At 43.9% G+C, this 22,807-nt stretch overlaps 1 long non-coding RNA gene across 1 annotated transcript in view; it reads left to right on the top strand.

Moving 5' to 3' along the window:
• LOC142483931 (uncharacterized) overlaps positions 1–22,807 on the top strand; it is a 46,116-nt gene that overhangs the window by 4,162 nt on the left and 19,147 nt on the right. The window lies entirely within an intron of this gene.

Here is a 22,807-nt window from a genome sequence, read left to right as displayed (position 1 = left end):
AAATCAGTTTGTTTTAAGAAATCCAGTTTCAAGTCTCAAAAAATCAGATTGAAGTATGTGTTCAAGGTCAGAGAGGCGAGGGCTGCGTGCATATAGGATAAGATCTAAGGCCTCTCACAATAACCCGTTAGGAATATTAATTCCTCATCTATCCGACATAAGTATAAAATATAGTCTACCAAGACCCCTAATACAGAGTTACCCACCTTATACGGGAGCAGCTGCCAGACGAGTATAGTAAATGTATCTTATTTCTTTTGCCACTGGAGGGCAGCGTGGAGTTACATGGAGTGGCGCCCGTAAGGACGACGTGCCAGTTAGGCGGAAGGAGAAGCGCACACACTTTTATGTGAAACGGATATATTTGGGGAGGGATTTAGGAGTCTGAGTAAGAAAATTAACCATTTAAATATGTACAGATTTAATCCCACTTTTGGAAATTAGGGATGTTGCCTAAAAGTTTGAGAATGCATAAAGTGCCACCCATGGGCTTTAATGAAGCAGCATTTGTGGGCTAAAGGGAACAGCATTCTGTATAAAGGTATTTTGGACTCGATATAAATAATTGATGCCAAAAACTAATATTAAGTAAATTGAGAATGGAAAAATCTTCAACACAAACGTACAGAATGTGATATTCTGAGAGATCTTACAGATGTTATCAAATCCCACAGTGAATATATAGAAAATGTCTGTATAGAACGAGTCAAACAAGAATATGCCAATAAAACGTTTAATTGGGAGATACAGGGGCCACAATTCAGGTCATTTAGCTGAAAGAAGAGAAGCCGGTCAGCCAGTAGAGCAGGTCAGCCGGTCAGCCAGTAGAGCAGGTCAGCCGGTAGAGCAGGTCAGCCGGTCAGCCGGTAGAGCAGGTCAGCCGGTCAGCTCTGAGATCAGCATTACTTATATCCCCTAACCTTTGCCCCCTGCATGTAATGCTGCAGAACAGCCTACACTGCATATACTGTACATGAGATACTTAACCCTTTCTTTTCGCTCGACTCTAATCTGAATGATTTGCTAATTGGTTTGTAATTAGAGAGATATTTGTAGCAGAATCCCATGTATGTTATTTTTACCTTTTTAGATACCGTTTTGTGTAATAAAAGATATGAGTTCAGAGGGGCTTACTGTTTTCACTAGTGTTTTGGCAGAAGTGTATATGTGACCGTATAAACCTTCTTCACACCCGGGCTTGGCAGCGTGACACTAGTGCAGCGTCCTGGGGAAGAATCACTGAGCTGTTAGCAATAGATACAACGGATAGAAAAGACACTACACATAGGTTGGATTAAAGAGAGTATTTTATTGAAATAATTAATCTCTTTGCTGGGAGGGGCCTGCAGCACATTGCAGAGCGATATAGTAACACGCAGAGCAATGCATTGCAGGCCCCTCCGGCAGCAAAGGGGTGAAGACCAATGCAGGGTGTATAAAGATCTCACTGATAATTCATGCACAAAGGGCAGTTTGTTGCTGTGATCCAGAGGAAGGCGAAACATAACCCCTGCTGTGCAATGGGGGAAAAAAATTCCTTCCTGACCCCATTAAATGGCGATCGGATGGTCCCTGGATCACTGCGCAGTGAGATCAGATGGAGCAGCACAGATCAGCGTTGTTATACACAGGGGCACACTCAGTATACAGAGATGCGGGTGATGGGGCCCTTGTGCCCCTGTGTATAACTCACCTGCTCCCCCATCCTCCTGCATATCTATCCCATTCACCCCTTTTCCTCCCGCATACCTCGCAGGGCCGGCCGGTCATTAGGCGGTCGCCTAGCGCGCAGAGCTCCTAGGGGCGCATTAATAATCATTATTATTTTTTCCTCTTATTATTTTATTTATTTATCTTTTTTTTTAAATTATTATTCTTTTTTTTATCCAGTATTTTGGCGCCCTTTTATTTTTATTTTGCGTCGCGCTGGGGTGCGGTCGCACCCCCTGCAGCCCCGATAGCTACGCCACTGTTTATTTTATTATTTTATTTATCTTATTATTTTTTATACAACTGGGGCACAAATTTTAAGTTTCGCCTTGGGCACATGAAACCCGTGCTCCGGCCCTGCTCCTTGTTCTCTCTCACCCTCTCACGCCCAATATCCCTATCTCCCTCTAGTACCTGCCCCTCCCGCAGCCTTCCTGATCTTATCTGCCTCTCCTGCGGTCAAACCAACTTCTCAGGGCCCCTAGAATACCCCTGTATCTACGCCCTGGCTCCTCTGCTACCTGCTCCTGGCTTCTTCTCCGCCTAAAAAAGGTGAAGCAGCAGATCTGTCCGCACCTCTCGTATTCTCCTACCTGCTCCCGGGGTCTTCTCCGCCTAAAAAAGGTGAAGCAGCAGATCCGGCCACACCTGTCGTATGCTCCTTGGTCATCGTACACGACGTCTGCGTCATCGGCCGCCTTGTAGCCCACCTCATTTTTCCACTTGATGCCCGCTTTGTCGTATGCCTCGTCGTCCGCCTCGTAGCCCGCCTCGTCGTCTGGTGGCACAAAGGGCACCACCTTCGTGCGTGTCCTGATCTGCAGGAGACATGAAGTGTTTGTAACCAGGGACAGTGATACTCTGTATCGCAAGAGCTCCTGTGCCACTTATACCCCATCCCCAATACCACGTTATACCGCCCTCCACAGGGCAAATACCCGTTATACCCACCTCCCCAGGCCCAGTACCCAGTTATACAACCCTCCCAAGGCCCAGTACCCTGTTATACGCCCCTCCCCAGGCCCAGTACTCGTTATACCCACCTCACCAGGCCCAGTACCCGTTATACCCACCTCCCCAGGCCCAGTACCCATTATATACCCCACCCCAGAAGGTCATGTTTCTATTTATCAAAAATACATTGAGTTACCTCTGGTTTTCAGGCATGTCTTGGGGGAGTTATCACAGAGACACAGAAACGTCGCTGAGTTTGGGTTAGTAACGCCCTTAACCTCTCAGCAGTTAAATTCCCCATTAGGCGCTTAGCACGTTAAAAACAAGCATTGCTATTTCTCTGCATGAAGTTGCAGGTAATTGGAAGAGTTACACAGTGACGGCTATTTCATCACTCACCTTCTTCCCCCGAAACGGTCTTTTCTGTCTTATTTCCGGCTTCATATCGGATATCCATATCCATTCTTGGCCTCAAATCTGTATGCAGGACAATGCTTTAAGACAGGGTTGCACAACCTTTTCCCCTGCTCCCCCCTCCACCTTCCCCACCTTGTCTCCGACGTTCTGATGTAACGACGTCATGTGATATCACGTTGCTATGGCAATGCCACATCATGTGACGCCACGTTGCTGTCGCCAGAAGCCGCCGGAGACAAGGAAAGGGAACTTACAGAGGCCTTGCGCGCGATCTCCGGCATTTAATTTAAATGCTGTGGGGAAGAGCGAGGGGCCTCTGTAAGTGCCGAGCCCCTCCTCCCAAGAAAATGTCGTGCCCCTCGATTTGCGCACCCCTGCTTTAAGAGATATTCTGGGACCCTCCAACTCCTCCATCGGACCCTTCCTCATATTGACTGACCTTGCAGTGCTCTGCACTGACTTGCACTGACCTGCTATGGTGCCTCTCAAAATACCATGCTAACTCATTCTGAACATACACGTGTCCTTTCTACATGTTACTCAGCTTGTATGGGCCACAGACAGCTTTCCCGGGGTCCAGGACTAGTTTCCACCGGAGACACTCACCCATGGGTCGGCGACTTTGCGAGAACCCACCCACCCCAACCTGTTTTCTCTTGCACTGCCATAGAGAACAACATTTCGGCCTGCTGGTCTTTCTCAGGTAAAGTGGCTAAACCCACTAAATCCAGCAAAGAAAGGCCAGCAGCCGAAACATTGTAGTCTGTGGCACAATAAATTATCTTTTTTTATTCAAATCCGTGTGCCCTTTCCCATCAATCATATTGTATCCATTGGACGAAATGCCGGTCTTCCCTGAGACTAAGGGGCACCGGTAAAAGTATCACTACTTATTGTTTTTTTTGGTGTGCAGCAAATCCCCATCATTTTTGCGTTCTCTTGCTCTGCCCCAATCTGACACACCACCTTGCTCTCTCACCCCCCTCTTAGACTCCCCCGTCACCCTTTCCTTCCTCAAAGGTTGTCCTTTAATCAGATCTTACCCAAATTGTCTCCATCTCCCTTGGAAATGTTCTGTCTTTAAGCTGTGCGGCTCCTCTTGATCCGAACTTTCTTAGCTGACCCCTTTAGGAAAAATTATTTATTAAACTAAGAAATATAACTTATTAAACTAAGAAATATAACTTATTAAACTAAGAAATATAATTTATTAAACTAAGAAATATAACTTATTAAACTAAGAAATATAATTTATTAAACTAAGAAATATAACTTATTAAACTAAGAAATATAACTTATTAAACTTAGAAATATAATCTATTAAACTAAATAAATATCTATTAAACTAAATAAATATCTATTCAACTAAATAAATATAATCTATTTAAAAACAATACAATAAAAAGCTGGAGAAATGATACGTCAACCAAGCCACTGATGTGATGCCAATGAGCATTGAACTCCTTGCAGATCCACCGTCAGCTGGTTGTGGCAGAAAGTGGTGACATACAGTAGAACAGAGTGGTTGAGCTGTAACCACGGCAGTCAGGCCAGAAATCAACACAATATTTTTGGAAATTTAGAATGAGAATGTTCTGTATGTCACATTCTGGGCTCAGACTCTGAGCCCTGTCACATGTTAGCAGCTTGAGATAATAGAAAGTATCCATATACTGGGATGTGATAAGAAACATGAAGGTCATTTTATACTGGGTCCCATAACCTGCTTTATATGAAGTATCATTTTACACTAATTAGTAGAGATGTTACATTTTGAAAAATAGCACTTCTGGCGTGTTCATTTTCTCTACAAATGATAAATCAAAAAGTTGGATAAAACGTTATATGTATGTGTGCGCGCAATATATATATATAGAGGTATCAGTACCGTGTTAGCCGAGCTTCAATAATCAAAAAATAAATAGATGATACCGTTCTGTGGCTAACGAAATGCTTTTATTTGTGCGAGCTTTCGAGATACACTGATCTCTTCTTCCGGCGATGTTACAATGAATGAAGCAAGCAAAAGGTATACTTAAAAACAGTGTCTCTTGGAATGTTATCTGTGCTGGTCTTCCCCCGGTGTGGATGTGTTTTATGCCTAGAGGTGTCAAAAGGTTCCTGAAAGCAAGTGATGAAAGAGTGTGTATCAGTGTGAATGAAAATGAATGGAGAGCCCACAGTATATACAGTGCTTTACAAAAGGTGTGTGTGGAGTGGGAGTGGATATAAATGGTGTGGGTGGGTGTGGAAATGTGAGAGTTTGTAGCACAACTAAAAGTGTGTGTGGATACTTTGTGGTCCCTATTGATGTATAGGGATGTAAAAACAGTATTTGTATGTGTAAGAGACAGCTGTTGTTATGGATTACAGGTATTTTCTGGCATATAACGCATAATGAATACAGGTCACAGGTACATATATACATAGTATCATTGTAAGGCCTAGTATAGCTTAGAGTATACTGTTAAAATCCTGGTTTTCTTGTCTTAGAAATAATAGCTTGTTTTGCTCAGAAGTGGCAGGATATTGGGACAGGTTACATAGACATAAAAGGGGAACTAACACCGGTAAACACGCCGTGGTTTGAACGGTAACTTATGAAATATCATATGTCACTAACTGTAATTCCTAGATCGTAAACATCATACGTCACTAACTGTAATTCCTAAATCATAAACATCATACGTCACAAACCACAGAGCATGGACACATGACACGTGACACACGTACGCAGCAGATAATGCACCCTATAATAGGTTTGCCCAACTCCATGTTAGAGAGATAACCGAACTTAGGTGTGAAGTCACACAGATGAGAATTGAGCTGGGACTGGCTGACCTATCGTAATATCTTTTGGTTTGTGAGTATTGACAATGCATATCTAGTTATAATCTCTGCATAGTTAGGAATGGATTGGTAACATACTGTAACTGCTAGCCATTAGCTTATAAGAAGCTTGTTCTGATATTTTTGATATTTCTGATATTTCTGAATATTGTTGTGATACAATAAATGATAAACCTTTTCTTATACAAACTCTGAGTACCCTTTCTTTATAATAATCTCACGATACCCTCCATATCATAATATGTGAGAGTATGGCCGAGACTTTTTCAAGTGCAACATTGTGGTTTGTGTTCTCTGCTTAGTGCAGGATATAACTCACCATAAGGCGACACTTGATAAAGGAAGGTAGGTTTCTGAACCCAGATTATGGCGCCCCAACGTGGTTAATTACTCATGAGTTGTATAATAAATCTTACGTTACCCATTTAATCTTGAAAGTACACGTGTATGCTATTTCCTCTTTATAAAAGAGAAGGTACAATTTTCATTATATATATATATAGTATATCATGGCTGTTACAGATTTTGCACGAGTTGCAGATCTGAATGTTTTAATGAGGAATCAGTATCAGAGAAATCTGATTAATGGTGAAACTCTGGCATTTGAAATTCAATTTGGCCCGTGGGGACCTGGGGCAAGATACTGCTATCTAACAATAGACAAGACACTCCTACACCACAGACTACACCACAAACTACACGCTTTGAACAGCAAGCTCGTAATGAGGGTGCAGTGTCCAGATATAATCTGAGACAATACATTAAAAATCCTGACAGATATTGGCAAGGCAAGACTAGCGAAACTAAATTTCGTGACAAGCGTACAGGTTTTGCTACGCAGACTTCAGGATTGACAAATAGCCAACGTGAGGTTAAGCAAGCTGCAGCAGCGACACCAGCGACCACAGAGAAGTTTGTTGGGAAGATAACTCACTTCCCTGCAGACCTCCTCTTTGAGGAATGACAAACTTAACGTTACACATTCACTACAAGGGAAAAGATTATACTGGCCTATTAGACACACAAGCCGACATATCCCTTGTAAGAACTGATATTTTAATAGATGAAAATTATGTACACGACATCACGATACAAACAATTGAAGGAAATGGCACTTATCCTTCATATTATTTAGACTTAAAAATTAATGACAGAAAGATTTCTATTGAATTAGTTGAACATGACAGATTAGATTGTGACTTTCTAATAGCATACAAAGATGTGGCTTCCTTCTTTACAATAAAAGAGGAAGTTACAGAAAACCGCAAGCAGACGGAATTGACTGTGAAATTTGACTTGGAAAAAATTATCACAGATCAATGTAATGAAAGTGCTTTTAATGATAAAACAAAATTGTATAATTGGTTAATGACACACAAATATATTTTTCAACAATGGGAAAATCAGGTGGGATTAAGAAAAGGAATTGTACATAATATTAATACATGTTCTACACTTCCAAAGAAACAGGCACAATATAAAATTAATCATGCCGCCTTACCAAGCATACAAATTGTAATCAATGATTTGCTTAAACAAGGAGTACTGCTTGAACAGTATAGCCAAATGAATACTGCAGTATATCCAGTGCCTAAAAAAGATGGTTCATGGCGAATGGTGTTAGATTATAGGGAAGTGAACAGAGTCACACCTTCAGTGACAGCACAGAACACACATTCACCTTCAATTTTAAACGGATTACAGCGTAAACGCTTTAAAACTACATATGATTTAAGCAACGGGTACTTTTCTCATCCAATCACGCCTGAGAGTTATTGGCTAACCGCATTTACCTGGCAAGGTAAACAACTGGTTTTTACACGCTTACCACAAGGTTTTGTAAATAGTCCAGCTTTATTTACAGCAGACGTAGTCTCACTATTGTCTAACTTTGACAATACAGAAACTTATGTTGATGACGTTTATCTATCACATGACACAGAAGAAGAGCATTTTAAAGCTATGACAGAAGTGTTAATTACATTGACAGAAGCAGGTTACCTTGTTTCCCTAAAGAAATCTCAGCTTGCAAGAGAAACTGTGACATTTTTAGGATTTGAAATAGCTGAAAATGGCAGCGGCCTCTCTACTAATTACAGAGAAAAAGTTTCCAACATCAGTGTTCCTAAATCACTAAAACAGTTAAGAAGCATTATTGGGTTACTGAATTTTTCAATGACGTTTATCCCAGATTTTAATGTACTGATTGAACCATTACATCACGCAACATCACGCGAGATTAAGTCAGAGCAGACTAGACCGAAAACACCTTTTAAATGGTTAACAGTTGAGGATGAGGCATTGCGAAAGTTATTAGCAGCAGTTAATGATGCTTCCTACTTAGCGCAGCGCGAGATGACAAAACCATTGTCATCTTATGTAAACATTTCACCTCTAGCTGCATACATTAGAATTTATAATGCTATGGAAACAGTACCAATTACATTATTATCTTATGTATTTACAAATACAGAGAAGAGATATTTGCCGCTTGAAAAACTATTATCAGCGATTACACTCACAGTGCTGAAATCACGTGATTTGGCACAGGGACAGGATATCTATATATACACTTCAGTAGCTTCACTAGCAACATTGCAGAAACAGACCATTCCGGACAGGAAGGCGTTAAGAAGCCGCTGGTTAAAGTGGTACACAATTATAGAGGATCCTCAAATACATTTTGTGCATGATAAAACCTTAACTACACTAGATGACCTCCCGTCCCCTTTTGAAGGAGTGACATGGGAAAATCAAACACACCCAAATGATTTTTATACATGCATTTTCTACACAGATGGTTCAGCTGTAGACTCCAGCAGAGAAGGAGTGAATAAATCTGCAGGTTCAGGGATTGCGAAATATGACGCACATATGAATTTGTTGCACAGTTGGCAATTACCTATAGGAGATCACTCTGCACAGTTTGCAGAGATGCATGCATTAGCTTTTGCTATGAAAGAAGCACTTACAGTTAAGGGACATGTACTTATAGTTACAGATTCCGCTTATTTAGCACGTTCAGCACTGCAGGACCTACCAGTTTGGAGATCAAATGGATTTTTGAATGCCAAAAGGAAACCACTAACGCATATAGCTAAGTGGAAGGCCATTGCGGCCTATCTTGATCAAAAGCCTGATATTGAAATTGTACACGAGCCAGCGCACAGAACGCTTGGTTCATCGGTTCATACTATGGGTAACCAGTTTGCAGATAGTCTCACGCAAACTGTAAGTCAGAAATTTGCCGTTAACAAAGTGTTAACAAGGGCACAGTCAAAGTCAGCCAGTCTCGATGCAGAGTTGTATGCTTGTCTGGATGCTACCAGGCCTAATCCACCTGGGTATCCTAAGAAATACTAATTTAAACAAGTCAACAATAATTGCATGGTTGTAATTGATGCTAATGAATTCATTGTTCCCCCTGTAGCAAGCAGGATGCAGATCGCTACGCAAGCACACGACAGTGTGGGACACCCTCACCTAGGGAGAGAAAATGTTTTGTTGACACTGAAACACAAATACTGGTGGCCGAACATGAGGAAAACAGTTAAGACAGTTCTAAGCAACTGTAAACCATGTCGGTTGGTAAACAGTCCTAATCATCAGACCCCACCATTTATTATTAATGCAATACCGAACAAACCGTTTGATTTAATATATTTCGACCATATTGGACCTTTGCCAGCATCACATTCCTACAAACATGTTTTGGTTTGTGTTGATGCTTGTACAAGGTTTACGTGGTTATACCCCGTTCGTAGTGCGACATCTAGCTCTACGCTTAATTGTCTCAACACCTTAGTAAGTGTGGCTAAGCCCAAGGCCTTTCATTCCGATGGTGGACCTGCTTTCACAGCAGCAGAAACCAAGGAGTGGGCCGCAATATTAGGTATTGATTGGGCATTCAGCTCGCCGTCACATTCTGGAAATCGCTAGAATCGTTGCACGTAAAATTACGAGGTAAAACGACTTTTAACCAAAATGCTATCTAATCGTCCTACACAGTGGTATCCACTCTTAGTTACAGTTCAAATTGGCCTAAATAATATTCCTAACAGAATAACTGGTAAAACACCACATGAACTATTATATGGTACTCCTATGAATACACAGTTTACTAATGATTCTATTTCTGTCCCAGGGAGACTTGAACAAATATTAATTTTACAGGAATTGAGGGATTCTTTTTCCCATACAGCCCACACACCACGTAATCCTGCAGCTTGGACGCCGCAGATTGGACATTCGGTCCAGCAGAGGGTTGCTAAAGTAAAGCCGTTGCGGCCTAAGTGGAAGAAACCTACCTCGATACTGAAAAAGATAAATGAAAGAACCTTTGTTATCCAAGATACTAAAGGCAGAGAAAGAAAAGTGAGTATTGATAATCTTAAACCTACAGCACATTGCAGTAACGACACTGTTCAAGATGGAGGAGACACCGTATCTGCGACAGACTTCGATGGAGCTGCAGCCTCTCGAAGCACAGATTGCAAGACAACAGGATGTGGAAAATAATCACGCAGGTGAGGTCCTACAAGCTGAAGCTGACTTCCCTGACAGTGACCAAAGACATATATATGTGTTACCTGCCATACCGGATCAACGCAATATTTACCGGAAGGCCTGTCAAACAATGGCTAAGGTGATCACAAAGAAAAGACTGTTAAAGACTATTTTGTGTCTCTCAATCTGTTTTGCTTTTCTAGCAATATCGGCCAGCGTTATTTTCAGGTTACAATGGCATTTTGTGACTCAGCAAGAAGGAGAGATCATCGACTGGAAACGTACAGCAGCACACGGTATTACCACACCAGACTCCGGAATCGTGAAACGAGGACTACACTACGATTTGAAACCGGTGGAGGTACAGTCGGTGGGTATACCTCAAGGTGTGTATTGGAAGCCGTTTCCTAAACCTATCATCCAGAAACGAAAGACTTTGGGGATTTCACAGGTTGTGCTGTTTGATTCTACTGTGCTAGCTAAAGAAGCTGGTATAACTACGCCAGAAGGAAGGAAGCTGGTGACACAACATCTGAATGCACAGATGCAACAGCTGCAATCTACAAGCCTGAAATATGATTTACCCCTTCATGACCATTGGAAGCAGCAAAGCTACCGTGAACAACGTTGTCATGCTGAATTTGGACATTGCTATTTCATTGACTTTCAAGGAACACGTAAATGGCCAACGAAGGAGCTGAAAGCTGATCATTGCCCTCGGCCTGGTGTGACCATGGACAATATAAGGTATAAGCAATACCCTATTTTCTATCTGAATACAGGTCAAATCACTCAGAACGGATTCGTTCCCAACGGACAGACTGATCCAAGAGTGGCATTCTGGGAAGGTGCTGAAGAAGAAGAGTACAGAATACCTGGAGGGGTAAGACCTTATACTTCTGCTGTTTTTTGCACTGACAGTATTTACTCAGAATGGTGGAACTCATCAATAACCGCTGAGGACCTGTTACACAAACTTCAAGATGTGATGGAAGATGCTAAAACTGGACAGCTACAGACAGCAGCACTCCCGAAAGAATGGAATACACAAGGTGATGGTATGTTGTTTCGTGAACCTACGGCATGGGACACTTGCACTCAACCACGCTTTGCTACATTTACCAATACTACTTACTACAGCCATTCATGTAAAGGTTTCAAGAATGCGTGTGGTATCACATTGGAGAAATTGATTAATGAAGGAATCTGTGATAAGGACACTACAGTATTCAAATACGATTGTAAACCGTGTTCTTTTTATTACAATCTCACGCAAGGCTATTTTAACTGGCAACCGAAAATGATTGATCAAGGATTTTTACATTTTTCTGGGTTACGAGGTTTTTGGTGTGTGGAGCGAATAATGATTATGAAACCTAATTACAAAGTCTACTCCCTGTTCCAGAAATGTCTCAATGATAGTTTGCATATAAATGTAGACACGGTAATCAGGGCAATGAGCGATTTGATGAATGTTCAAATAGCTCCAAATGATAAACCCTGTGATTATGATACGTGCACCACACATAATATTGTTAACATGCCCTACTCAGAGGCAATGTGGGGTACGAATGCAACAATTAATGCCATAGTGTATTATGAAAATGACACAGAGTTCATGAATGAATGTAAAGTTTCAAGTAAAACATCTACAAGAAAATTGCTTACTAACGATGATGTTCTTATAACCACAGGACACCTGCTGAGTGATTCTGTTTCTGTTATAAGTCAAATCTCTGACTCAAATGATGAAGAATTAAGGAGAGGTATTTTGGTGTTAAGAGATCACATGATAAAATTTGCTTCCTACACAATTTCAGACATAACAGTGTTATCTGAAGAAATTAAAGCTTTGGTTATTCTTAATCACATTACTTCTATCAGGTTAACATTGCAAAGTAAAAAGGTTGACATATCACTTTTAAATCTCACTTTGATCACACAGACTCTCAATTTAAGTCCGAAAGAATCTGAGATCCTGGCATATGTTTCACAAACCACAGTTTATGACATACGAGAAAGAAACCACAGACGGGTTCATAACCCTGATGACTCTTTATGGGAAGTATTTTTGTACTATGAATTATTTATTCCAGGAGACGTGTATACAACAAATTGGGAACTGCTTAATTTTGGACACATAACACACACAGGTTCTTATTTCGCAAGGGTGCAGGTTGATCAACCATTTCAGTACATGTCTGTGAAATGTGATCGTGAATTTTTCATCAGCACTATAAGATGTGTTGATAGAGGTTATTTAATTTGTGATGACATTGTACAGCACATGCCTTGCAATGATCAAATGCAAGGTAGCAACTGCCCGATAACTGTAATGCCTATTCAAACTCCTTTTACATTAATTCACAGCTTAGATAATGGGAGTTACATAGTATTATCTACAGAAGAGGATTGCGATATTCCTCCTTTTCAGGCATCACTTGTCACGGTTAATGAGAGTATACAGTGTTATGGTACTACACTTATTCCACCTCTGTTACATCAGACACTCACATCTGGAGTACATTTCCAGGTACCAGCTATCACACTGATCCTTCCTCACATGACAGCCTATTTGGCACATTTAAAGAAAATGAAGGTTACTATAGGGTTCACACATGATATAGTACATACCCTTTTACAGAGAGTTCACTGTGAATTACTACGTGTTGATTTACACCCGGGTGATTTTCCCCAGTGGTTAACTACACTAGTTGAATCATTGAAAACTTTTTGGCCAATGACAGGTAATTTTTTGACGAAAATAGGCACTAGCCTACAAACTACTGGTAAAAGTATTTTTAGTGGACTAGGAAATGCGTTTGGAATCCTAGGTTATTTGAAACCACTATTGTTTTTTATTTTAGGGATAATAATCCTTGTTATTTTGCTTCGTATTTTCTCATTTCTTCCGAAGATGAAGATGAAGAGGCGTTCAGCTTAATCACATTTTGCTTTCTAGCATATATTCTTATATTTTTACCTAGATACTAATATACTGTTTTAAGCACACAGGTCAAATCTAACCTGCTGCAGTATGCTTTGTTGCAAGGACACAGACGAAAAGAAAGATACTTCACAAATCTTGCGTCTACCACGTTCCTATCAAACCTCCATGAGGATGTACTTAGATGAACTGGTTTTGCCACATCGGAAACCCCGCAAAGTGCATGCAGTTCACAACACGATGAGAGATTTTATGTATCAGGACTCTCTTGCTTCCTCTGGACCGTTTTCAGTTTTAACACCAAATGGGACATTGCTACCGCGTAGCTTGCTAATGTTATGTAATTTTTGGCAAGTGAAATCTTTGCTATCTCTTGGTGATCAACCCAACTTCAAGTGTATTGACATTCACCGTCAAATATTTCAAATGTCTTTTTATACAATTGAAGAATGTCATATCAGCATTGTTAGCCACGGGTCATATAATTGTACCACTTTGCTTGCATGTTCAGGTAATAAACATCAACATTGTTTTGGTGCCCGTTGGAATACTACGCTTTTGAGTATGTATGAACGTCAACATCAACCCGCTTTACAATTGGGTGATTTTTACAAATTGATACCTTCCCATCGTGGAATAACTTGTGCACATATGCGCAGTTGTGGGTGTTTTGGCGATCAGTCACATACTCCTGTGAGTTCAAGCTCATCAACATCAGAGAGCTGTGACACTGTCTTCCAAATGTACACATAATGAATATTTTCTGCTTTGATAGTTTTTCTGCATTTGCAAAAATATGATAATTATGTGTAGGAGAGGGCGTTATGGATTACAGGTATTTTCTGGCATATAACGCATAATGAATACAGGTCACAGGTACATATATACATAGTATCATTGTAAGGCCTAGTATAGCTTAGAGTATACTGTTAAAATCCTGGTTTTCTTGTCTTAGAAATAATAGCTTGTTTTGCTCAGAAGTGGCAGGATATTGGGACAGGTTACATAGACATAAAAGGGGAACTAACACCGGTAAACACGCCGTGGTTTGAACGGTAACTTATGAAATATCATAAGTCACTAACTGTAATTCCTAGATCGTAAACATCATACGTCACTAACTGTAATTCCTAAATCATAAACATCATACGTCACAAACCACAGAGCATGGACACATGACACGTGACACACGTACGCAGCAGATAATGCACCCTATAATAGGTTTGCCCGACTCCATGTTAGAGAGAGAACCGAACTTAGGTGTGAAGTCACACAGATGAAACTTGAGCTGGGACTGGCTGACCTATCGTAATATCTTTTGGTTTGTGAGTATTGACAATGCATATCTAGTTATAATCTCTGCATAGTTAGGAATGGATTGGTAACATACTGTAACTGCTAGCCATTAGCTTATAAGAAGCTTGTTCTGATATTTTTGATATTTCTGATATTTCTGAATATTGTTGTGATACAATAAATGATAAACCTTTTCTTATACAAACTCTGAGTACCCTTTCTTTATAATAATCTCACGATACCCTCCATATCATAATATGTGAGAGTATGGCCGAGACTTTTTCAAGTGCAACATTGTGGTTTGTGTTCTCTGCTTAGTGCAGGATATAACTCACCATAAGGCGACACTTGATAAAGGAAGGTAGGTTTTTTTGGACCCAGATTACTGTGTGTACATACATATAGCACAGTATGTTAAATTACGCCGCGGGGTCATGTGACGTCACCCTCGTCAAATGCCGCTGCAGGTCACGTGACGCCGCATCAAGGTAAGGGGGGGGGGGGCGCGAGCACCAGCAGAGGGAAGGCAGGGGGACTAGCTGCAAAAGTTTGTGCTCCCCTGGTATAACCAATAAATAATATAGCTGATATAGCAATTTGGTTGTGGCTAGAGAGAGATTATAATGGCAGTGAGAATTAGTGGTCAGAATTAATAACAGTGCAATTACTAAAAAGTAGCTGTAATAAAATAATAATAAACACTATGCCTAAACACAATAAAAGTCCAGAAACCTAGCTCTAATAGCTATGTTATAACTCAATCATAAAAGGATCCAATTCGGGCGTCCTCTGGAGCCCTGGCAGCTCTCTTCAGGGAAACAACCACCTCCTCGATAGATATCTAAACAAAAAAAAGAAGAGAAAGCGCCCGCTCCATGTGTAAATTCGGTTTAACAATTTCATTTCCTGGACAAGATAAAAATAGCAAACTCACAAACATCCGTTTGGTAAAAGCATTGTATGAGACAGGCTCGGGCTCCGTGTTAATCCGGTGGTCACTCCGCAGCTCCAGACTTTGGACGATGACCGGGAAACTCGATAGGCTGCGCCCCTCGCAGTGTGGTCCTCCAGCAATCTGTGGTATGTTGTGGTTCCACTGTAAATCCGGTGTCTCGTCTTGGTCGCGTACCAACTTCCCTTCCGGCGTCAGGACGTATAGTGTGGCAATAGCAACGAGAAGAAAGTACTGAGGTGGGGTTGGATCCCCCTCGGTTATTTCTTGTTTTATTAATAAATAATTTACTATATTTTAATCTCTGGTGCGCATTGTGTGCATTTTTCTTCTTGTCTGCACAGTGCTTTAGATGCTGCATCTGAAAAAATGCCGGTGGATCGGGATGTGAGGTAGGGAAGTGACGTCCGCGCCAGAACGTTATTGCCACGCCTCCAAATATTTATTGCCACGCCCCCAATCGCACCCGCTGCATACCCTGCAAAGCCATAAAAAAGCTCAGGCTTCAGCAAGTGTATTGCAGCGTGTGTGCCTTCCCTCCGTCTGAAATACTATAGACGCAGCCTTATCGACGCTTACTAAATAGGCCCGTGTCTCTCTCTCTCTCTCTCTCTCTGTGTGTGTCTCTGTCTCTCTCTGTGTGTCTCTGTCTCTCTCTGTGTGTCTCTCTGTGTCTCTGTCTCTCTCTGTGTCTCTGTCTCTCTCTGTGAGTCTCTGTTTCTCTCTGTGTGTCTCTGTGTGTGTCTCTGTATCTCTGTCTCTCTCTGTGTCTCTGTGTGTGTCTCTGTGTCTCTCAAATCAAATCAGCTTTATTGGCATGTCAAAAGAACATTTCAGTATTGCCAAAGCGTGAGTAATAGGGGGTGTGGGACAATGATTACACGAATACTAGGGGGTACGGTATAATGGTTATACAGTACATTACTTTTGTCTCTCTCTCTCTCTCTGTGTCTGTCTCTCTCTCTGTCTCTCTCTCTCCCTATGTCCCTCTCTCTGTCTCTCTCTCATTCTCTGTCTCTCTCTCTCTGTATCTCTCTCTCATAAAGGCTTTATGCGCCGCCCCTCCTTTGTGACGCTAAACCAAATAATGGAGACCACACAATGTTGGAAGAAAAGGTCACAGCTTTATTTTAACATCCGCTGTTAAAATCCTACCAGCCTGCCCGCCAGCCAAGTATGCTCCATGCAAAATGGGGGGGGAGGGGGAGATCCCTGCCGACAGCCAGCAATTGGCCCGCTCCCTCCCCCAGCCCGTATCATGTGCATGGGGGGGGAGATCCCTGCCGACAGCCAGCAATTGGCCCGCTCCCTCCCCCCGCCTGTATCATGTGCATGGGAGGGAGATCCTTGCCCAGACAGCCAGCAATTGGCCCGCTCCCTCCCTCCGCCCAAAAGCACTGTAAAATGGGAGGGGGAGATCCTCATTCAGCCGATGTTGGGCTGCTTCCCTCCCCCTCCCGCCCCTAGGGTCAGCTTAGGCCCAGCCCTAAAGCTGGCGCCCAGCCTTTTACCAGCGTTGATTGGGCATAGGCCGGCCCGGCCCTACAGCCGGCGCCTCCAGCCTGCCGCGCTGTTCTAGGGGCTCCAGCTGAGGGACAGACCCTAAAGTCCTCGCCCTTTCTCCGTCTCGTGAGCTTGGCTGGCGCGGCAGCTCCGCCACCCGGAGGCCCCTCTGCCGGGCACTGGCTACCCTGGGGCCGACACGCCCACCCAAAGCTGCGACCTCTGATCTTAATTCTTCCCGCAAAAAACCCTTGATGTTACTTAAGAACACCTCTAACCCCTTCTGTGCCAGCTGCACTCCTTGGTGTCAGTCCCTCTGCGCTTTAAGAGTTTTACCGCCGCTAGAGGATGAATTTTGCCCATGGCCTTATTTACCTTCCTCCTAGCTTTCTCTTTCCGTGGCCCTTTTAAAATTTGCTTTGGACTAATTACAGACCAAATGATTAAAACCTCACTCCACAGCGCCTTCAAGCGGGCGCATTCCTGCTGTAACCGATAAATCAACTCTAGTGTTTTGGTGTTGGCTGGATCATTCCCCACGAGGTGTAGCAAACTAACATCCCGTTTCACCTGAAATTCTGCTCACTCCTTGCCCAGAGCCTGTTACAGATCAACCAAGCACCTTCCTCTCTTTCCAAGCCAACGCCAATTCACCCCCTCTCCCGTACACCACAGCTGCTGGCCGCACCGCTGATCCTTCGCCCATATGTGCGCCCACTGAACGAAAGGAATGTCCCATGATCCACACTTCCAGGGTCTTTTGTGCAGCTGTCTACTGAGAGGGAAAAACATGTTAATCTTCTTGGCTCCGCACGTTGCTGTGCCCTTAGGCCCTGATGTAACCCCCTATAGGCACTGGGTTTCCACCTCCCCGGTTTCCACATTTGGTCCGGCATACAGCCGTTCTCAGCTACCGCTGTTGCGGCACCAATTCTAAAGCAATGGGTAACAAATACACTGGGATCCATCCCCCTTAGCAGCAAGGCACCGCCTAAAAACGCTTTGAAATTGGTACCTTGTGAGTGGTGTTGCGTCCTGATGGATGATGAAATTGCTCCCAACCTTGGGCCTGTGCCTTACGTACCCCTTACTCAACGCCACTGGGCAAACTTCCGTTATCCTCTATAGTGAGGTGGACCCACGCTCCCCTTCCCGCTTGGTCGGTTTTAGACCTGCGAATCTTGCATACCACTGACGTAGCATTGAGAATCATGCTCGCGAAAAACAAGCCCGAACCCTGGATTATTTAAGATGCCGCCACTAGCTCGCCAACCCTGGAGGCACCAAGAAAGCCACGGCAAATACTACTCTGAACAGTTCCCTTTTCCGCTGTACTGAAACATAGCTCTTTTGCTGCCATCATCAATACCTTGAAAAAGAACGCTGTGACGTTCGAAACGCGTTGTATGGGTCTTTTGTCACATTAAAGTGCCCTTTTATTTATTTATTGTTGAATCTGGGTCCTTCCTGCTCAGTTTTTGCTAGTGCGCTTTTGTTCTCCATTTTCCTGTTATACTGCATATCTGTAGCTGCACAGCCTGCCTACCACTCTTAGGATGTGAGTATTGCTTATGTTCAGGGGAACCTGCCAATGAGACTGAGGGTGAGTGGCTTGTACCATCTACCACCTGTCTTCAGGAGGATAGTACCCATACTATTGCATATTAAGAACTATATCATATCATTTTATATACCTTGGCTTAGTGGTTTGGCTCACTTTATTTCATTATACCTGCATAGAGCGCTTTAGCCTATTTTTCTATCATCAATACCTGAAGCCTGTCTGGCGTTATCGGCTCCTTACTGTCAGTTCACTTGGCTTCAACCCTATCCCAGCCTATTCTTAGGGTTCTCCTAACTATGAAATCCTTAGTTATGTCCTTGCAGATGTGCCATTTCAGAAAACCACAGTCCTGCCATCATGGCCCCAACCCCCAGCTGCCTTCTGGGCCTGTAGGAAGCTAATGATCCGCGCGCTGCTACCACGCTTACCCTCGACTCTGTCCTTTTGCTTGAATACTAGCCATGTGTGCCAAGCCTGGAGGTAGGTTCTCCAAGTGCGTGGGGCTAGTGACTTGTGGATCAGGTCCATAAGTCCGCTATACCCATCTGCCCAAGGTGACGTGGGCATGTATTAGTGTAACCTTCCTAGCACCCTAGCATTACTGAATAAGGCTCCTCAGTGTATGGGCAGTGAGTGAAACGGTCCAGCCATGCGTCGCAGGCCTACCTCTTTGGTCATTTTCTCCCGTATGACGTGCAGGTATATAGAGGCGAATTTAAGATTGCGACTTGCGAGTGTGGTTACCAAATTCTAAACATATTCTTCCCACGATGTTCCCCAAATGTTTTATATGTGTCGCATCTAAGGTCTATGTATTTAAGGACGTTCAGACCCTCTACTGGGTGCTTCTCCAGCAGGCAGCTGGCTAACACAAGGTAACCTCTTAGCCAGTTGTCCATGATTTATACTTACTAGCTCTCTCCTCACCTGTAGCCTTTGCTTTTTCCCTGGCCTGAAACCCATCAGCAAAAGGTTGTGTACGTCCGTGAACTTTCCCTTTTATTATCTCACTTTGGGTGTAGGTAGAAGAATCCGTCTAGCTACTTCCAGAGCAAGCGGGTAAATAGTGGCTGAACCAGCCTGGGTGGTGAAGGATTGATACTGGTCCCCCCGCGCCCCCTGCTTGGCGTCGCACCCAGAGCGGGTGTCTGGCTTCCCTCCTCGGCGTCCGTAGAATTGATCAGCAGTACTGCCGCTCCTATCTAGATCAAAACTCACCAGTGAAGGAATGAACAAATAATTTATTAAACTACCTAAAACAGATACACCAACAAACAGAAAAGAGAACCTCCTCCCACGCGTTTCAATTGAAATGGTCTTTCTCAAGGCGTGTAAACCGATTGGAGAGACGTCCTAGCGCCGGCGTAAGTGTCCTTCCCTTTACATTAAAGTGTAAGCTCTTCGGGGCAGGGACTCTTCCTTAATGTTACTTTAATGCCTAAAGCACTTATTCCCATGATCTGTTATTTATATGATCTGATATTTATTTGATTACCCCATGTATTACTAATGTGAAGCGCTATGTACCTTAATGGCGCTATATAAATAACGACATACAATACAATACAATTGCTGGTACTTACGCCGTCATCCTTAATTTTTGGGGCCTTGCTCTCCCGCGCTGCCCCCTGCGTTGCACCGCTTGCCCTAGCCTTAAGTGTAAAATATACTGGACACCTAACAAGCTCCTATTGAACCCCCAAAATAACCACAACATATATATAAGCATATGAGTGTCAAGAGGAGTGCTACTGAGCATGGCAATATATATTTAAAACCAGAGACAGAACCTAAAACACAGACAAAGCTCAGTTTTAGCACATCCAGTGAGACTCATACACGGTACAGTGCCTAAACATATATGTATAAATATCTATTAAGTAAAATGGTCTTTTAGTTTGACATCTTTGGCCAAAATTGTTGTAAGCCCCTGAGCCAACGGCACGGCAGACCACATATCAGGGGTCCCTAACGCTAATATAAATTCTTAATAACCTGTGTAATAACAGGAAGAATGATTTATCGTAAATCTGTCAATATTAGTTGCAAAGTTCTAAGTCTGACTGAAGCTTTTATTGGGTAAGCGGCCTGTTGCAGTGGGAGCCGACAGGCGCGCTCCCCGGCCGGCGCCCTGCGGTCGGGAGAGATGGTAGGGGGGGGGACCTGGGCATCGGGCGCCCTGCTCGGCGCGCGGCCGTCACCTGCAGAGTGGTGAGTGGGCTGGCGGCGCTGGGGCTGGCGGCGGAAGCACAGGAGCGACCCGCCCCCTCCCTGCCGGGACTGCACTTGGGCAGAGGGAGTAGGGCGCGGGCGGCGGAGCCTTGCCGAAGCACGAACCGGGAGGGGGGACAAAGCCTGGGAGAAGGGGAAGGAGGGGTGCGGGAATAGAGGCCGGGAGGCGCCGTGGCCCGGCGGGGGAATCAGTAGTGAGGCGGAGGGACCTTGCAGGGGAAAAAGCCGAGAGGTGACGGGACACAGGCTGGGGGGCGGATAGAGGGGCATAAGGCTGGAGGGGGCCCCAGGGTGGGCGCGGGAGCGTGGTGGGCTGCAAGCTGGAGCCTGCACTTGCCGGGGGAGCTGGGAGGGCTGTGGGATGGGGGATGGGGATCCCTACCTGCACCTCAGCGCTGGGATCTGCGCGGGGCAGGGACACTTACCGGCTCCTCTGGTGCCGCAGCATCAGCGGGCTCCTCAAGCTCATGGGTGAGGCTGGCAGGACTCGGGGTCTTCATACAGCGGGGGGCTGCTGCAGTCACTGCGGCCTTCCCTCGCGGTCTTGAAATGGCAGCTCAGCAGCAGCCAGCGTTCCTGTAAGGTAAGGGGAAAATTCCGTTAGCTCTGTCTCTCTCCCCTGGGGCCCCACTCTTTATACCCTCTCCCCCCTCCCCCTGCATGGGAGGGGACAAGCAGCCTTCCCACTCCGTGTGGGAAGGGGGAGGGGGGTTAGCCGACCCCCCCCCCCCCTACCAGCTCTCGCCAATCAGGACGTTGCAGCCCTTAAGGAGCCTACGACCCCATGCTGGGGCCTCTGCCTCTTCATTCTCTGTCTCTCTCTCATTCTCTGTCTCTCTCTCATTCTCTGTCTCTCTCTCATTCTCTGTCTCATTCTCTGTCTCTCTCTCATTCTCTGTCTCTCTCTCATTCTCTGTCTCTCTCTCATTCTCTGTCTCTCTCTCTCATCCCTGTATGATGGGTATGTTCCAACTCTATTTTTTGCTCTTCTTTTCCGTTTGAGAGGAGGGAGTCCCTCACCTCTTCAGCCACACACCAGGAACGCTGGATTGCTTTCAGACGCTCGGAGAGGCGGATACAGTCGTGGATTGCAGGCACTGATTTATCTGGTAAGTACCGCAAACATGCTTGAACAAGGGCCGTAGACATTTTATTTGATGGTTTAGATTATCATTGTCTGTGGTTGTTAGTTATTGGTATTAGAGATTTTTGATGTTGTTACGAATCAAATACATTTTGAAGTAGTAATCCCCTCCGAACTGGGCATTCCTGGCCAATAATGCCCTGGCTGTAAGTGTTGAAGGGCCCAAGCAAAGCCCCCACCTCTATACACACTAACACTGCAGGGGCATCAGAGTGTCTTGTTGTCATGGCAACGGGGGGTGTCACGTGATGTAATTTGTTTAATAAATTATTTTTTAAGGTGTCCCGGTTTTTCATTTTCGAAATCTGGTCACCCTATTGATCAAGCAGAAAAAGTGAAGAAACAATTGTAGTTTTGCTAATGGACGTCATTTTGGCATATCATTAGCTTTGAGGATACCCATTAATATGAAGAAAAATAACATCGATTCCCAATGTAGCCCCCCTTCCCTGGGCCAATCGCAGATCGGGCCCCCCTCCTCTGTACTAGGGTCTGGCTACGTGTCTGAGTGTGGTGCATACCTGCTGGCAACAGGGGGGCCTGAGTCTCCCGCGATGGTATGGGGGATGACAGGATCAGGTTTCTGGGGTGAATGCCTCTGTCTCATCAGAGCAGGATGAAATTTCTCTTCAGAAGGACTTGGAGAGACTGGAAACGTGGGCAGGTAAATGGCAAATGAGGTTTAATACAGATAAATGTAAGGTTATGCATTTGGGATGCAAGAATAAAAAG

The sequence above is a fragment of the Ascaphus truei genome, unplaced genomic scaffold (genome assembly GCF_040206685.1).
Source record: "Ascaphus truei isolate aAscTru1 unplaced genomic scaffold, aAscTru1.hap1 HAP1_SCAFFOLD_396, whole genome shotgun sequence".
In the NCBI taxonomy this organism is placed as follows: domain Eukaryota; kingdom Metazoa; phylum Chordata; class Amphibia; order Anura; family Ascaphidae; genus Ascaphus; species Ascaphus truei.
This window is presented reverse-complemented; position numbering and strand designations above follow the sequence as displayed.